Source organism: Peromyscus maniculatus, chromosome 6 (assembly GCF_049852395.1).
Source record: "Peromyscus maniculatus bairdii isolate BWxNUB_F1_BW_parent chromosome 6, HU_Pman_BW_mat_3.1, whole genome shotgun sequence".
In the NCBI taxonomy this organism is placed as follows: domain Eukaryota; kingdom Metazoa; phylum Chordata; class Mammalia; order Rodentia; family Cricetidae; genus Peromyscus; species Peromyscus maniculatus.
This window is the reverse complement of record NC_134857.1, coordinates 27,286,339-27,301,430: the sequence shown is the minus strand read 5'-3', so window position 1 is coordinate 27,301,430 and position 15,092 is coordinate 27,286,339. Positions and strand designations below refer to the sequence as shown.

The 15,092-nt window shown below is 36.3% G+C and overlaps 1 pseudogene; it reads left to right on the top strand.

Moving 5' to 3' along the window:
* The window catches only part of LOC102927048 (reticulocalbin-1 pseudogene), a 28,908-nt pseudogene extending 19,424 nt beyond the window's left edge, over positions 1-9,484 (top strand).
* The last annotated feature ends 5,608 nt before the right edge of the window (positions 9,485-15,092 follow it).

Sequence of the window (15,092 nt, the reverse complement as noted above, 5' to 3'; positions counted from 1 at the left end):
AAGGGACAAAGCTCTGTTTATGACTTGAGCTTCTTAACACTTTATATCTCTTTTCCTAAACTCAGCTTATTATAGCAAAATAATAATGATAGTAATAACCTCTCAGAATTCTCACTGCACATCTGAATTTTACACTGTGATTAATTCCTTATTTGTCTAGAAATCTCTCTTCCCTTAAAATACATATTACCATATTTTCCAGCTTTCTGAGTTTCACTAATGCTGTGATTCCAATGATAGGGCTCTGAGGAAACCTGCCAAAAGCTTCCATGCATCAATACAGTCATTCACCAATGAACGGTTACCATTGAATATACTGTTGAGAATTTTGATATGTGACAAAAATGTTACACAAAACCCTAAGAAACCTTAAACTGTTGTTCTAGGAAAACTAAGATTGTAGAAAACATCTATTCCAAATGAAGAATATGATGCATACGGTAGTTCATCCCTGTAAGAATTCAAGTGAAGTAATGTTATAAATTAAAGTAAAATTTCAGCTTTTAAATCATTTACTGTTTTCATTTTATAGAAGCACAGACAAAGACACCCACAACATTAGATGCAACATATTCCAAAGTAAAAATTTAGCATTACAAATAAGGAAATCAAATATTAATAGGTACATTTGAGCAACAGAGCACTAGGATTTCTTTGCCAGTTCCTCACATCATAAGTTATTTCGTTCAGTCTTTCCTTTTCTTGAACAAATTTAAATTGGCTTCTTTTCTTTTCTGGGTTAACTTCTTGAAAAAAATGTGCATGACTAACTAAAGTGTCATTTAAAATAATTAAGAAAATTTTGTGTGGGCCTATTACAATAAATAAATAACTTTAAAGAGTAAAAAAAAAGAAAGAACAAAAAGACAACTTGATAATGAGATAATAATACACACTGTGTGAAGGCTAGTTAATTGAAGGTTTGTCATGACCAGTGAATGCTACTTGTAAATCCTCTTGAGAAAATAATAGCCTGCTAAAAGAAGAAAAATAATCAAGGGGAAGAGAATGCAGAGAAGTACAAATTAGCATATTTTTGATCTATGCATTGTCAAAACATAATGGTCATTCTTAGCTCATAACAGAAGGGAGCCTATGTAAGTGGACTGGTTAATTTAATAAAACATATTGTTCCAAATTTGTATATTCACCCTAGTTAAGCTTTCCATGTGTATATCAGGTGAATTTCCCTCTAGACAGTTGCTAAGAGCTTCAGTTGTGAAATTCCATCCATTGAGAGAGGCTTCATATAGGTGGGACAGTAGAATTCCAAAGTGGAGATTTTCCAGTAATGCATGCCATAGTGAAAGACCGCTGGGACAACTAGTCAGTCCATTTTTATGAACTTATGCTGATCTCTATGCATATACTATATTTACTGGAAGATGTGTTATGCATATCAAACATGTGGAAAGGCAAAAACAGGCATTACTTGTCATAGGAATTATTTCTCTTATATTCTTGGAATATGTGAGTACCGTCCTTTCCATTTCTTCTACAAAGGTTTGTGATTTCCCTATTAGAACACACACACACACACACACACACACACACACACACACACACACACACACAATTTATATATTATGAACCAGTAGTGGAACAGATTGCAGAGATTTTTAAATGGTATTTTCAATTCTATAACTACATTTTTCCTTGTTCTAGAATATAGTTACAAATAGTCATACTTCAGATGGTGAAGTGATTTGTTCTAACTAAAGCAGATATACAACAGTGAATATCAGATAACTCCAAAGTCCAGAAAGCTGATGTAATGAAATGTGTTTAAACTTCATTTGCAAAGTTGTAGGACAATGGCTCTGTGATCTTGGGGAATCAGAGTTTGCTTAGAAACAAACACAAAGCTAAGAAGTCATGTCCACTCTTTCACTTTGGGATCATTTCTTAGTTTCAAGTTCCAAGAACATCCTTTAAATGTCTTTTTGCCCTATCAAAAGATGATAATAAACAGGTTGTGAGAAACATTTTCAGTTTGATGTCAGGAGGAATTCTTCTCCAGCTGTCAAATTTCTACTTATTCAAAGATCTTGAATATAAGAGCTGACTCAAATCTGACATGGTGATTCATTCTTGTACAGCAAGGATTTTTCTATTTATGTGTTTAACAACCTATGGCTCTCAGTATCCTTTTTAGACATTTATATTTTGTGTTGTTTCATAAACACATGAATATATATATACATGCACACATACATGCATGCCCACAGACACAGTTAACAACACTAGCACTCTAGAGGAATGATAAATATCCCAATATTCATATATTTTAATTAACAGTTAAAATAATAAAATATGTAATCTTGCTTATAATTATCCTCTTTACAATTTTTAAGTAATTTACATTGGCAATTTACTGGTTTTATTTGAGTAAAATTGTTCACAACTCTAACTGGTAAGACAAAGGGACACGAAGAGCGGTTTCTTATCATACAGGTTATCCAAAATACTCCAACTATTACTCCTTCAAACAATAAACAATCCCCATGTACTTTCCCCTGCATTATTATCAAGGCCTTAGGAATATCTGCCTGTTTAGTTTGGCTTAGAGGAAAATCCAGCTTGAACATGTATGGTTGCATGTTTAAACATAAAATGGGAAACAATACCTAGAAATGTCTTTTAACTATGGACAGTTACTGGATGCATGCTGATGAGATGAAAGAACTCATGAAGGCTCAGAGATTTGACTTGAGGCAACTCCCCATTGTTCATTGAACACAGTTACTACAACCCACAGACATCCAATTCCTTAGTCTTCTAATAATTACTGTAAAGACGGTGTCCTCTTAGTGAAGGACAGACCCTCTCCTGGGCTCATGATCATGAATGTGCCACTTTCTAATCCCAATTACCAAGCCTTCTGTATTTGCAAGTGTTTCTGACACATGAGATTTCCCTATAATTAAGAAAACACCCAAGTAAACTTCATTAAGAAAAGAAAAAGCTTTCAATTTTTAAACAAAACTTTCAGTCAAAGATATATAATCTGTCCCTGTTATAGAGGGAAGCCTTTGAGAGCGTGTTTTCTTTAGTGTTTCCAGCTCCATTCACTCACTCCCAAGCTAACATGAATCTAACTTTATTTGACTTTTGTCAACATTGTCTCAAATAGTGATCTTGTTAGAACTGCATTTTGCCCTCTGAGTCATTCATCTCTTGAAAATATAACTTTTCTTGACATCCTTGAAGTCAGATTTAAATTTGTGTCCCTCTATGCTCTCTTAAGAGGCCTTAACTAACTTATGTTCTTCAGCTCACCCTTAAAGTATTTTTTTTCTCAAAGTAAAGACTAAAGTCTGCTTTTTATTCTATTTCTGTTTCATACTTACTTATTTCCAGATCTTCAACTTAAAGTCTGATATAAACGCTAGACTGTGACTTGCATATCTTCAGCTTATAACCTACATTTAAGTCCTTACCTCATGCACACCCTTTCCTGAAGGATGTGACTTTGTTGATTCACATAGTTATAGTACAAACATCCTGCCCAACATCAAACTAGTCTCATTCCTTACTTCTAATAAATATTTCTCTTCTGTTAGTCTCATCTATGAAGGTCATTGACATTAACCTGCATTCACAAGGAATTAATAGTACAAGAAAATAGAGATATACTTAATTTTGACCTTCCTATCTAAAGCTTGAGTGTTCAGATACTGAAAAAGAAATTATGAAAATCTGATATGCTGAAAAAATTATAGGTTAGTTTAAAGCTGGCCAGTGGATTTCTTTGGAAGTGAATTAATTTAATAAGCCCTTTATTAATTACTATTTTACTTTCAGATGTCTAACCATTTTACTTTCATATGTCTAACCATTCTTAGAACTGAATATTGAAGGTAAAAGGAGATTATGGGATATATACTTCTCAATATAATAGTACAACTGTTCCTTTATTATTGCTAAACATATCTCTGAAAAAATGAGGAAGGTAGGGTTGCAGAGGCTTAAGGAAACCTCATGGAGTAAGCAAATCTGTAAAAATTGAGAAAACAAATGAACATATTTTTTAAAATCTATTGTTTTACAAACTTACTTAAAATACAAATTACACACAGAGAGAGAGAGAGAGAGAGAGAGAGAGAGAGAGAGAGAGAGAGAGAGAGAGAGAAAGTGAGATTTAATGTATTTGTTCACCAGAATCAATAGACTAACACATTTTGAAGTGCCAGGCAAGCAATGAACCCATTCTGTGTTGTTGAGCAGAAATAAACAAAAGACCCTCAAAATTTTTTTTTTTTTTTTTTTTTTTTTTTTTTTTTTTTTTTTGCTGGCAAGAAAAAACTAATGGTGAAATAGTGGCACTTCTATTTTGGGGGTAACTAACAGCTACTGTACTAATTAGAATGGAATTTCAATTCAAGGAAATACACATTCCTGCTATCATAAAAATAACAAAGCTTTGTAGCTAAAGAGATTATAGGCTATAGAAGAGAATCTATTACTACCATGTTACTAAAATAATATAGACTCCATTGTTTTATTTATATTTTTAGTGAATTACAAAATTATTATACCAAATGTCTGAATAAGGTATATAGTATCATGACCTGGTATAGTTTTATCTATAACATTAGTGATAGTTTCCCAATCTGGACACTGTTCAAAGATGGCAGAATCCTTAAAACATGGCTTTTCAAGAAGGTTTTGTATCACTAGTTGTACAACCTTAGCAAAGATTACAGAATGTTGGCATCTTTTCTATTATTTTGTTCCCATCCATGGAACAAGCCCTTTCACATAGGCTAAAAATATCATGTGCTTCCTTGCTACAAATATTAAAGAAATGGAGCAAATTAAGCATGCATTGGAACCTATAAACTATAAGCCAAACCAACCATCTCTGTTTATGAATTCACTATCTCAGAGGTTTGCTACAGTAACAGACACTTGACTAAAATTATCTAAACATTCATGATTAAAAATAACATTATTTCATTTTTAAGTGTGAAATGAGTGAGATATATATATATATATATATATATATATGATATGGTTATGGTTATGGTTATGGTTACCGTATTGGTGGATATAAAGCTATCACATCAAAGGTGGGGAAGACAGACCAACAAAAGTAAAGGATGTAACATAGACCCGCTAGATTGAAAATTCATAGTCACATATAACAACATTAAACTCTCTCACTTGTCTAGATGGCCTAGTCCAGTCTCATAAAGTCTTCACAGCTGTTGGTCTAAAGTTCATGAGTTCCCAGGAGCTTGGTTTGTTTGTCTCTGTAGGTTTCCCCATCATGATCTTGATGCCCCTTACTCATAGCATCCCTCTTCTCTCTCTTCGACTGGACTCCTACAGCTTGGCCTGGTGCTTGGCTGTGGGTCTCTGAATCTGCTTCCATCAGTTACTAGATGAAGGCTCTGTGATAATAGTTAGGGTATTCACCAATCTTATTACTAGGGTAAGCCAGTTGTGTAGCTTGGTCTGCTTAAGGAGCCCCCTGGCAGGAGGATCAGAATCCATTCCTGGTGCATGATCTGGCTTTTTGGAGCCCACTACCTATAGTGGGACACCTTACAAAGCCTTGATAGAGAGGGAGGGGCTTGGACCTGCCTCAACTGAATGTACCAGGCTATGTTGACTCCCCAAGGGAGGCCTTACTTTGTTGGAGGATGGAATTGGGGGTGGGTTTTGGGGAAGTCTGAGAGGAAGGAGGAGGGAAGAGAGGGATATCTGTGGTTGGTATGTAAAATGGGGGGGGGGGAATATAAAATAACAACACTGAACTGGAATTCATAATATAACTATAGAGAATTTAGACCCATGTAACACCCTGTGCATGGTGCTTCTAACTTTGTGACTTCATGTGAGTTTTGGTAACATTGAGTTAGAGAGACTTGTTTTTATAATATCCTCCATTTCCTCCAGCTCTGTTTTGTTTTGTTTTGTTTTGTTTTTTTTGAGACAAGGTTTCTGTGTGTAGCTTTGCGTCTTTCCTGGAACTCAGTCTGTAGGCCAGTCAGGCCTTGAACTCACAGAGTACCGCCTGCCTCTGCCTTCTGAGTGCTGGGATAAAAGGCTTGCACCACCACTGCCCAGGTTTTCCTCCAGCTCTTACATTCTTTCTATCTCCTCTTCTTCTGGGTTCTCTGAACACTGAGTGGAGGGATTTGATGGGGACATTCCATTTAGGTCTGAAGGTCCCAAGGTCTCTCACTCACTGTGTAATATCTGGTTCTTATTTCCTATAATTGTTCCCATCTGATTCAGGACAATGTTTCTTGATGACAGTGGACAAAGGCACTGATAATGAATATAGCAGAATATCATTAGGAATAATAGTGTCACTGCATTCTCTCTCTCTCTCTCTCTCTCTCTCTCTCTCTCTCTCTCTCTCTCTCTCTCTCTCTCTCTCTCTCTCTCTCTTTTAGACCAGTATAATTTGGTTTTATCCTATTCCTGGGATATTTATCATCATGATTTTGGTCACCTAAGAAAGGTCAGTAATGGGTTCCATCTTGTGGAGAGGGCCTTAACACATCAATTACTCATTGTTCCCCAAACTTTGTACCACCATTGCACCAGCATATTTTTCAGGCGTTACATTATTGAAGGTAAAGGGTTTGTGTCTTTCTTGGTGTTTACAATTCTCTTTTGAGAGAGTAGAGAGTAACTTCCTATAACAAAGACTCTAGAACACAGAGGTGAAGCCTCTATGTAGGCAAAAGCTTGACATCTCCATCTTCATTGAGTTGTGTAGGTATAATTTCTAACAATGGGTCCTTGCTGTCAGTTTGTGAAAAGCCTCCTAGAATATTAGCAGTAGCCTGAGTTGTTTAAGAATTCCCAAGGGGCCTGTTGGGCCAACACCTCAATTAGATGTAGCCTATATTTACAACTGGAAGGTATGTTTGATCTCAGGGATGGCAAATGGGTCTCTATTCCCCCATTATTTAGGGATTTCATTTAGATTGTCTTCATCTACATATATATTTTAGGAATTTTAAACTGTATTAGCTTTTCAATTACCCATCAAATGCCCCTTAATTTTAGCTACCTTTCCCCATATTCCCTCCCACTACAGCCTCTCCATTCCTATTTGTGCCTGTTTCTCTCATTTCAGACTCTCTTCAACAGTCTATAAATATCTCTTCTATTTATCATTCCTAATGTTTGCTTTAATCGCTTATTCTATACCTATCTGCTGTAGTTCTAAGGATTGTATCTTGGTTATCAATGATTTAACAACTAATATCCCCATATAGATGAATACATACTCATTTGTCTTTCTGGGTCCTGGATACCTCATTCTAGTTTCATCCATTTGCCTATAAATTTCATGATGTCATTTTTTAATGACTGAGTGATACTTCATTGTGTAAATGTACCACATTTTATTTGTCCATTCTTCTGTGGAAGGACATGCATGTTGTTTTCAATATCTGTCTTTTATGAATATAGAAGCAATGAACATGGTTGTAAGGAGTCTTTGTAGCAGGATTAAGCATCATTTGGGTATATGCTCAAGAGTGATATGGCTGGATCTTGAGGTGGGTAGAATACCCTCTTCTTGAGAAATCACCACACTGATTTCCATAGAGGTTGTACAAGTTTATATACCCACCAGCAATGTAAGACTGTTCCTTTTACTTCACATCCTTGTCAGGATTAGCTGTTTTTTTATTTTATTGAACTTAGCTATACTGACATGTGTAAGATGAAATTTCAAAGTAGTTTTGATGAGCATTCCATTATGGCTAAGGATGTTGAACATTTCTTTAAGTGATTCTCAGTCATTTGAGTTTCCTCAATTGTGAACTCTCTGTTTAGATCTGTACTCTATTTTTTAATTGGGTTCTTTTCATGACATCTAATTTCTTGAGTTATTATTTATATTTTGAATACTAGACCTTTATATGATGTATAGTTGAGAAAAAAACTTTTCCCATTCTGTTGACTGACAATTTATCCAAATAACTGCATCTATTGCTATGCAGAAGCTTATCAATTGCATGAAGTATCATCTATTGTTATCTTAGTGTCTGTGATAACAGTGTTCAGTTCAGAAAGTTGTTTTGTGTGAATAACCTCATCACTATTTCCCACTTTCTCTTCTATCAGGTTCAGTATATCTATGTTACATTGCAGTCTTTGTTCCATTTGGAGATGAGATTTGTGAGGGTTGAAATTATGGATCTCTGTCCCTGGTGCATGGGCAGGCTTTTAGGAGCCCAGTGCTGGTGGTGTGATACCTTGTGCAGCCTTGGTGCAGTGGGAAGGGGCTTGGACCTGCCTAGGCTCAGTGTGCCAGGCTTTGCTGACTCCTCATGGGAGACCTTGATTTGGGGGATGTGGGGATGTAGGGTGGCTTGGGAGGGAGGGCTGGGAGGTGGGAGGAGGGAGGAGATGGGATCTATGGGTGGTATGTAGAGTGAGTAGAAAATTTCTTAGTAAAGAAAAATGAACATTAACTTCCCTTCGCTAACATCATATTCGTGAAAGAAGGGGGGACTGTACATATAAACATCCGTATTTGTAAAAGAGTATCTAATCACTGCCCTGCCACCATCCTCTGATCACAACCATGGCGCAAGGTGGCCCACCTGGGACTTGCCCTGGGGCTGCTGCTGCTGGCGCTGGTGCGGCCCGACTGGGAGCTGGGTGAGCTGCCGCCTGAGGACAACCAGAGCTTCCAGTATGATCATAAGGCCTTCCTGGGCAAGGAGGACTCCAAAACCTTCGATCAGCTAAGCCCGGACAAGAGCAAGGAGAGGCTGTTGATTGAATCGAGAGTGATGGAGATGACTTCCTCACCACAGAGGAGCTGAAAGTTTGGATCAAACAGGTACAGAAAAGATACATCTATGTTAATGCCGCTAAAGTCTGGAAGGATTATGATAGGGACAAAGATGAAAAAATCTCCTGGGAAGAATACAAGCAGGCTACCTATGGCTACTACCTAGGAAACCCTGCTGAGTTCCAGGATAGTTCTGACCATCACACCTTTAAAAAGATGCTGCCACGTGATGAGAACTTGATGGTGACCTGACAGCAACTCAGGAGGAGTTTACTGTCTTTTCTCACCCAGAGGAGTTTGAACACATGAAGGAAATTGTAGTTTTGGAAACGCTGAAGGACATCGACAAGAACGGGGATGGTTTTGTGGACCAGGACGAGTACATTGCGGACATATTTTCCCACGAGGACAACGGCCCTGAGTCAGGCTGGGTTGTGTCCGAACGGAAGTGTTCAATAATTTCCGAGATCTGAACAAGGACGGGAAGCTGGACAAGGAGGAGATTCGCCACTGGATCCTCCCTCAGGACTATGACCATGCACAGGCTGAGGCCTGGCACCTGGTTTACGAGTCAGACAAAAATAAGGATGAGCTGCTAACCAAGAAGGAGATTCTAGACAACTGGAACATGTTTGTGGGAAGCCAGGCTACCAGTTACAGGGAAGATCTCACAAGAAAATCACGATGAACTATGAAAGACGCTCGTCCTGATGCAGCTGATTGTCAGGGCCATTTTTCAGGTGTTCTGGGTGATGCTACAGTTGTCAGGTGTACAGCAGTTGTGTCCCTAAACAATGAGATTGCACCTCAGATTGGGGTAAAAATTAGTTTTCTTTCCATATTTACTGGAAAATAGTCATCGCTGTTTATATTCCAGTAGGATTTCCCCTGAGGCACATTATAATCTTGGCAATTACAATTCTCTGAGTGGATACATTGCTACGACTTTCTAGTCCGACTCCCCCACTTAAGTTTAAAGGGATTGGGAAGAAAATGTGAAAGGGTTCTCTTCTTGGGGCAAGGGGTCACTGCAGAGAGTGACTTCTATGTATTTGAACTATTAGATTTGGTTTTTGTTTTTAGTTGCCACTGTTAAACAGTGGTGAAGGAAAATTCTGGGGAAGTAAATGTTCTATTGTCCTAGGTCAGCTAACCTTGGAGTGGGCATGGTATTTCAAATTCTTTATATTTTGAGCTGTTGCTATAAATGGTATATAAACTTTTTTTTCTGGTTTTTCAAGACAGGTTTTCTCTGTGTAGCACCTTTATAAACTTTTTTTATGTTTTTCTATTAATTTGCACAATAATCCCACATCTTTTTTTTAATACTAAGAATCAATCAAAAAAGATAATGTGAACAAGAAAAAAATTTTAGAGAGAGGGAAAAGATAAATGCCAAGTATTTGAAAAACTGTATGACCATGGTCAACACTTTAAATATACTTGAGAAATTTTTTCTATGTTAATGAGTTGGTCTGGTTTTTGAATTAGTGAATAGAATTAGAGTTCTTTCCTGAGTGTGAGTTCAAGAGAATCCAGATGCAGTGGCATTTATTATTTGTTGAGTCCTGAACCTTTGAGTCTGATTCCAGCACAGCTTATGCCAAAGAAACAGGACAAGGTGATAATCTAAGCCATTGACCAAACTAGCTGCATAACAATTTCCAGATGAAATTCCACTTTGTAAACAGGAGGCAGATGGAATAAATGATACCCTTAAGGATTAAAAAAAATTATCTAATCAATTGATTACATTGAATGACTACAAAGCTCAAATGAGTTATTGCTTATCTGGTTTTGTTCACAGGTAATGTTGACTTTGTACAAACAATTTAGAAGCATGCTTTCTTTTCTATTTTATGGAGTAATTTAGGAAGTATTGATATTTTGTTCTTCTTTCAAGATGTCTTGTAGACATCTGTGGTATACCCTCCTTATCTAGGGATCTCTTGGGCTGGAAGACTTTTTTAATCTTCTTTTTATTTTTAGTGTTTACTTAAAATTTTTATTTTAAGCAAAATATAATTACATCACATGCCCTTCCCATTCCCCCTTCCAACCCCTCCAATGTGACCCCCTTCTCTCCTTCTCAAATTAATGGAATTAGTCTATTATTGTTACCTGTTTATATAAATGAAACCTAGTGAATACCCCTGTTTCTTATGTATATGTTATTTGAGAGTTAGCCATTTTGTATTGGATAACAAGTTAGGAGGATCATCTCTGGGAAAGACTACTTCTCTATTTTCTGTCAAAGTATAGCTCATTGTCTATGGATGGGAACCCTTAAGACTTCTGCATACCATGTTAGCATGTCTACTGATGTTCTTACTATTCTGATTTTGTTTAGGCAGCCATGTTATAATGTGTTTCTATTCTCAATTTCTATTTAATTGATTTCTGACCTATATTGGTTATTTCTGCCCACCTACTCTTTTGGCATTTGGTTTGTTCAAATTTTTACAATATCTTGGAATTTATCATCTGTAGCTAGAAGTTTTCCTGTGTCCCACAGCTGCTCAGTCCCAAGTAAAGACACAAGGCTTATATTAATTACAAACTGGTCTCTGGCTCAAGCTTCTTGCTAACTAGCTCTTACATCTTAAATTAGTCCATTTCTATTCATCTATGTATTGCCACCTGTCTCTTGGATTTACATGTGTTGCATTATATTTTGCTTCCCTGGGTGTCTCTCAGCGTCTCCTCTGATTCTGCCTTCTTCTCCTTGTCTCTCTGCTTGGATTTCCCACCTGGCTCTATTCTGCCTTGCCATGGGCCATAGCAGTTCTTTATTAACCAATGGTAGCAACACATATTAACAGCATACAGAAAGACCATTCCACAACAATCATCGGTTCATCTTTTAGTATGTCACAAATAAGTTGACACTTTAACTTAGCTGTATAAACTTCCTCTTACGTTTGCCTTTACTGTATTTCATAAACTTTGACCTGTCTGTGCTCATTTTTATGCAACCCTAGAATTAAAAAAAGGAAAAAAAAACATTTTCTTGATATCTACCATTCAATAGTGTTTTCTTTAATCTCCATGAGTTTTGAACTTTCTGTAGCATCAACTGCTATTGAAATCTAGCTTTATTCTTTTTGTAATTAGATTGGTTACAGCACAGAACTATAATTATCAATATATTTGTTTGAGACTTTCTCTTTGTCCCAATTGGTAGACAATTTTGGAGAAAACGCCATGGGTTACTAAGAAGGACATGTATTCCTTAAGGTTTTGGTAGAAAGTTCTGTAGATGTCTGCTGGGTCTTGTTTTATTTATTGTGTAACTTAGATATAATGTTTCTATATATAAGTTTTCCCCAGATGATCTGTCTGATGGTGAATGTGGCATTGAAGTCACCCACTATCCATGAATTGGAACTAATGTATGCCGTCACTTCTAGGAGTTTTCTTTTGTAAATTAAGATATGTGTTTATTTGTTGCATGTCTGTTTATCATTATTTTGTCCTGTTTTTATCTTGTGATTTGTTTCTTAGATCATAATATAAGGGCAGTAATTCTCCATAGCTTTTCTTCCCTTCAAATCCTCCTAAATACCTCTCTCCATTCTTCTTCAATCTATGACCTCTTTTATCATTATGTTGTTTCATCATGTCCTCCCAATAGATTGAAAGGACTATTATCACTTTTGACTATATATGAGTTATTTTTTCAGGTAATAAAATAGCTACATCTGCTTCTTTATTGTTTTCATTTGCTTGCAATAGTTTTCCACCTTTTTAGCCTAAAGTACTAATATCACTGGTGCTGATTTTTTTATTTAATTTTTTTTATTCATTTTACATACCACTGCAGATCCCTCTCTCATCCCTCCTCTTTCTCCTCTGTTGCCTCTCTCCCTGACCCACCCTCTATCCCCTCCTCCAAAAGGATAATGACTACCATGGGGAGTCATCAAAGCCTGGAACATTTATTTGAGACAGGACCTAGTCCCTCCCCCTTGCATCAAGGGTGAGCAAAGTGTCCCAGCATAGGTAATGGATTCCAAAAAAAGCCAGGTCATGCACCAGGGATAGATCCTGTTCCCATTGCCAGGGGCCCCTCAAACAGCCCAAGCTGCACAACTGTCTCCTGTATGCAGATTTTTTATAGGTATCAAAAACAAGGTGGATCCTGTTTTTAAATCTAATCTGCTAGTCATTGCATTTTTATTGGAGATTTGAGACCATTAATAGTTAACTTTATTATTGAAAAATAGTAATTTATTCTTGGCCTTTTGTTGGTTTTGTTGCCATTTGTGATCTTTCAAAGCTCAGAATATATTTCCCCAGAATCTTCAGGCTTTAACTGTTTTCCTCCTATAATAAATTGGTTTATAGCGATCTTGCTTTTATAGGTGAATTGAATCTTCTGTTTTTCATATCACCATATCTTTCGTTTTGCTATATTTTATCATTATAACCACGATATGTTATAAGATGTTTCTTTATTTATCCTGGGTATCTAGTGTTCTCTAAGTTTCTTGTACCTGGGAGGGAATATCTTTCTCTAGATTTGGGAATTATTTTTCTTTGATAAAAATTAGTGCTCTTTTTCTGCATTTATGTGGTATTCTTAATCTATGCAAATATTTTGAAGTTGTCTTTTCCTTGTGTCCCAGATCACTTATGTTCCATTCTTATGTTTTTGTTTTTACCATTAACTTTTGGTGAATTATCCAGTTGCCCCACATTGTTTTAAATTCCTGATACTCTGACCCATATGTTCTTCAGTGGCTGCTTTCTACTGAAATTTTCATTTGGCTTATGAAGGTTTTTGTTGCTACCATTATTTCTATTTGTGTTATTTTCAGCAACTCATCTCTTTATTGAATTCTTTTCAATATTTTGGATTGATTTATTTATGTTTCTTATATCTTTGATTTTGTTCTCTTGGAAAGCATCTATGTTTCCTTTGAGTTGGTAGAAAATAATTTTAATCATTTTTTTCTATATTTTTCATCTATTCCAGATTATTCTGACTAGGTGCTATGACTATGGTATTAGTAGTTGAAGGAAAAGTATGTGATTTTGGTTTTCATGCTGTTTTGCCTTTTTATGCAGTCGGACTTGCACATCTGGACTTAGTTTCTTGTTGAGTTGTTCTATTCATCCATTTATAATTATGATAATTATTATTTAAAATTAAAGTATTTATTCTTCTTTCTGTGGATATGGTTACAATGTTCACCAGAAGACATAGTCATTATAGGTTTTAGGTGACATTTTCCTCGGTGAGAATGAAGTTTATGGCCAGAGGCCATGTACCTAAACTTCCTCTGATGGTCTAAGACTTTCCTGAGCCAGCTCTGGAGTTGTGGGATGGCCTGTGCCTCTTGTCTTACCTGAATTATCTTTACTTGTTCTCTGTTTAAGCTTCTGATGCTGTTTTCTGTAAGTGATAGTACTCCCTATGTTTCCAGAGTCTTTAGCGTGGGTCAGGGATGGTTCCTTCCCGGAGTCTTCAGTTTCTAATGCCCTCAAAATATATTTCCTAAATTAAATAATATATATGCTAACATTGTAAAATATTTAAAAAGTAATGTAAATTAATTTCATTTAGTTTTTAGCCATGTGGTTTATTGAAATAATTAGCAGGAACTTTTTCAAATGTTATTTTAATTGAATTAAAATTACATCATTTTCCCTTTTTCATTTCCTCTCTTAAGCCCTCCAAGTTACCTTACCTCCAACCTCTGTCATGCCACCCCAATCTCCTACTGGTAGCTTCTTCTTGAATAAGTATATTATAGTAATGTATATGTTTATAAAAATATATAAAAATAACCTGCTTAGTCTATTTATATTGTTTGTGTGTATTTGGTATAAGGGCTGACCAATCTGCACTCAACAAACAGTAAGGGACTTCTCTGGAAGAGACTAATTCTCATTCTTGCAACAGTTATTAGTTGCCTGTGGTTCCCTGTCTAGGGCTGAGACCCAGAGAAATTTCCTCCCTTTTACTTTAGTTTCTCCTTTGTCATTGCCATTGTTTCAGTATTGTTTATGCTGCCCTTTCTCGGAAAGACTTATTCCACCGCGTATTTACAAGTATTATGGACTTGAAGTCATTCTACCAGCTCTATTCTAATATTCTCTGAGCCCGAAGTACTTGAGCTGTGATATATCCATTGTTGCTGGGCCACCAATCCTCTGTTGATCTCTGCATTGCACTTAGGTGTGGTTTTCTGTGATGATCTCCATTTGCTAGAGAGAAGCATCTTTGATGAGGGATGCTAGCTACACTTACCTGTAGATATAAAGACAGGATGTTGAATGTAGTTAGGAATTTTGCTGGAAAAATGGCAGTAGT